The following is a 4,338-nucleotide window of genomic DNA, read 5'->3' as shown; positions in this document are numbered from 1 at the left end:
ATGATAGTTACTAGGTCTGCACGTTCTTGGGCTAGAATACAGGTCACGTCGGCCGCCAGCCACCAGCAGAGGAGTTCTGCTGCTGCTGGAGTTCAGGCACATCCAGAAAGCAAAAAGGAATTCAGACCTGAAAACCAAAGTACACTCCAGTCCATACAACTCCTAAAACCACAAAGAGGAAGAGCAGGAATATAAAAGGTTCATTAACTCTGTTTCAGAGATAACTGAGCCATCTGCTGCTGGAGAGTTCTCTGAAACAGAGTCAAACTGTTCTTCAGGGTCTGAGATCCAGGAGCCTATTCCAAGAATACCTAGAAAAAGGCAGATCATAATTGCACTCATACCAGTGTCTACTGTAAAAAAAAAAAAAAAAGCAGAAAATAACTGGACTAAATGAGTCTGCTGCTGAAGAAATTGTCTCTGAAGCAGAATCTCATGTTTCAAGTGTTTCTAGAATTGTGCCTTCCCAAGAAATGACAAGAACTAGAAAGAAGTAAGGCTAAAACTCTTAACAGGTCAAAGCCAAGAATCACATGCAGAAACTGCATCTGATGCTGAACCATCACGCTTTGATATTTTATTCCATAATGATGGAATTACACATAAGAGAATGACTAGAACTATGCCAAGGAAATTATAGCCACAAGCTGATAATAAATATATCAAGATTGTACCAGAAAATAAAAAGATAATCATGGATATTTCTGTGAAGTCAGAGGATTCATAGACCAGACAGAATTTTGATAAAGAGGAAAACAGAGTAATAGATGAGAAATCGGGAAATGATAAAAGTTCTCTGTTGAAACGGCTTTCTAAAATCCAGGACACTAGCCTTCAGCAATTAGTCTCTCAAAAACATTCAACCCCTTGAAATAATAAAGCCACATCGGAGCCCTCAACTCTGAAGTGTGAGACTGTAATGAAATCATTAGCTCAAACAACTGCAGCTGTAGAAGTGAACAGATGGGATGAAGTCAGAAAGAGGACTGTAAGAATAAATGATTTGACAAAGTTCAGTGGTCATGATGGTGATGGTGTAGTGTCCACAAGTAAAGCTGTCAGTCGGGACAATAGTGAAAGGGGTGCAGATCTTGAATGTGATACCAGACACTAAACAAACCTGAACTCAGTCAGTCTCTGGATACAGAGAGCTCTGTCTTACTAGTTCTCAGCAGTGATGAAAGCCTGCAATCTGAAAACAGTGAAAGTGAAGAGGACACCGTGTGTTTTGTTGAAAATAGTGGTCAAAAGGAATCATTAAATGAAAATTCAGAAAATGTATTTCATGACAATGCTTTCTTTGTAACTGACACAACTCCTAGATTAAATGCTGATAAAAATTTTTATTTGGATGATAAGGCAAGTGAGGTTACCACTGAGGAAGAAAAAGAAGAGGAAGAACATGGACATAGTGAAGACCAACCATCAGATAGTGACAGAAATATCAAAGATGAGTATAGTGAAGAAGATGACTTACTAAATAACACAGTCTAAACTTCTGAGATTGACAAGCAGTAGTATAGAACCTGGTCTGAGTATCAAAGAATTGAGAGGTATGTATACTAATTTTAACATAGAAAAACTTCAGTCTGAAAAGAAAACTCTAACACAGATCAAGGAGAAAAAGAAAAATGTGCTCCTACAGAAAGCTGTTATTACACCCGAATTTTTAAAAAAATTATTGTGTCCTACCATATAGTGAATCAAAGCATCAACTTCAGGAAAAAAAGCAGGAAAAAGAGACAAAAAAAAAAAAAAAAAAAAAACTGCAGACGATTGTTGGTTTGGTACAAAAGCTCCAGAATGGACTGATGAACTTAAAAATGATCTCAAAGCTCTGAAGATGAGAGCAAGTATGGACCCAGAAAGGTTTTATAAGACAAATGACCGAGATGGCTTCCCTAAGTACTTCCAGATTGGTACTGTTGTTGATAATCCAGCTGATTTGTACCACTCCTGAATTCCCAAGAAGCAAAGGAAAAGGACTCTTGTGGAAGAACTGCTGGCTGATTCTGAGTTCAGAAGATAAAACCAAAGGAAGTACTCAGAGATCATGTCTGAAAAAGCAGCAAATGAAGCAGGACAAAAATTCAGAAAGAAAGTTTCTCAATTAATATTTATGAAGGGAATCCTAATATTTTATACCTTCCCTTTATTTGTAAAAGATGTTTTAAAGACCAGTATTAGCACAATTTAATAGACACTGGCTCTGTTTAGGGATTTTGGTTTGAAAATAAAGTTGATTGATGAGAATCAATCACATTCCCTTTTTCTACAAAAGGCCGACTCTGGCTTAGGCTGTTTAAAGGTGAAAAGCACCTCATCTATTTTAAGATAACATTTTTATCAGGTTTTCAGGGCTTGGTTATTCTAAGAAAATAGTTGAAAGGTATAGCATCTGCTAATATATTCAAAGAACTTATTATGTGCTTATTTATATATACAGGGGAGTTGGCAGAGAGACAATGTTCTATAATGAGCTGAAAATTCAGATCCACAAAGTTGGTGAAATTGAGATACAGAGATCTACTTGTTTCTAGTTTACAGGTCACAACTGAAAATGAATGGGTGATAAGAGCATTTTGAGGGCTGGCCAAATAGCTCAGCGGATTAAAGCACCTGCAAGCAGGCACAGAGGCTGGAGGTTCGATCCCTGGGCCTGCTGTGTGGCCCCACACCCAGGGTGTGTTGAGACGGCAATTGAGACTGGGCAAGTGGTGGTTGCCTGTAATCCCAGCTCTTCGGAGTCTGTAAACAGGCAGATCGCTACAAGTCTGATCTAGTAGTGAGAACTTGAGCCCCTATAGACCCTTCCCTAAAATGAAAAAAAGAAGAAAAGAAAAGAAAAAGAAAAAAGAAAAGAACTAAATGAAATTATAAAGAAGACTAGAAAGAAATTTCCCAAGGAAGTATAGAATATAGCTGGAAGATGTGTAGAAAAGCTGATTTCTTGGCACCAAAAAAGAATAATTCATGTTGGCTACATTTATTGTTTTGTTTAAAGCAAAACAGGATTGAAAAATAGCATCTTAATTTGGTCTGAAAGTGAAGTGGCTCGGCTTGTCTCCTCTCCACTGGCACAGTGTACATTCTGCCTTAAGTTGCTTCCAGCCACCAAGGAAGTTGGTCATTTCTGTTGCTTCTTGGTGAGTTGCAGACTCTTACTCTTTTATGTCATTGTTTATTTTTATTTTCCTAGCATATTTTCTATTTCAGTTATGTGTAAACTCTCATTTTACTGTCTGGGGTCACGAGCAACTTCGTAAACAATAGAATCTACCATCACTTTGGGGAGGTTAGGGAAGCATTTATATTTTCTTTTATAGAAAAACTATTTTATTTCAAAAATGTGTCTTGCTTTCTGTGTCATGCAGAGTCTCATATGATAGAATGAAGTCTCAAAATAGGAAGAAATAATAACTATTTGGGTAAGCTAGTTAGGGCTTGGATTTTAAGTGACCCCAATTCTCATACTGAACAAAATCTTTGTTTGTAGCCTGTGGTGGTACTGGGAGTTGGTGGAACCAATAGGGGGAGGGCCTAGTGGAAGGAAACTGAGTCCCGGGCGGAATCCATGAAGCAGGCACTTGGGGCACTGACCCCTTCTCTTGTATTTGGCCACCATGATGTGCTGGTTTTCCAGAGTCCTAATGTGACAGAGCAGAGCAGTCCACATGGACTGATAAAATAAAATAAACTTTCCTCCTTTTAAGTTAATTATTTTGTCACAGATGGAAAGATGATCAACAGACTATCTAACCTGTAATAATGCACAAAGCCTTTAACAAATGTAAAACACTTATTCAAATTACAAATAGAAATTATTCAACTGAAAAAAGAAAAGGTATTATCTACATTGAACCCAAAATGCACTCTACAATTTCCCCAGATCATGGGCCTGGGGAGAAGCACCCCATGGAAACAGTGTCCATGGCGAAGTGTGATATTTGAAAATGAAAATCTCATCTTGGGAAGACAACAACAACAACAACAACAACAAAATCTATACTTTTTTTTTTTCAGTGCCAGGGATTTAACTCAAGACCCTGCGCTTGCCAGGCAAGCACTTATACTACTGAGCTATCTCCCCAGCCCTCTATACTTTTATAGATCTTACTTCATGTTCCACTAAGGATCCTTGGAGACAGGCAATACAATTGTCCCTCTGTATAGATAAACAAGCAGAAGTTCCCTAGTTCATTCCCTAGTTAATCATGAATAACTAGGGAATAAGTTATTAATTAATGAGTGGCACACTGTCATCTAGATGTGCTGACTTCTCACCTGGCTCTCCTAAGATGAATATTGTCATTATTCAAATGCAGCAGTCCCTGTACG

The 4,338-nt window shown here is 38.0% G+C and overlaps 1 pseudogene; it reads left to right on the top strand.

The window, feature by feature from the left end:
- On the top strand, positions 1–2,197 carry LOC101573015 (annotated as a pseudogene).
- The last annotated feature ends 2,141 nt before the right edge of the window (positions 2,198–4,338 follow it).

Source organism: Octodon degus, unplaced genomic scaffold, assembly GCF_000260255.1.
Source record: "Octodon degus isolate 3935 unplaced genomic scaffold, OctDeg1.0 scaffold00020, whole genome shotgun sequence".
NCBI classification, from domain to species: Eukaryota; Metazoa; Chordata; class Mammalia; order Rodentia; family Octodontidae; genus Octodon; species Octodon degus.
The sequence above is the reverse complement of the archived record's forward strand: the minus strand, read 5'-3'. Positions and strand labels throughout refer to the sequence as shown.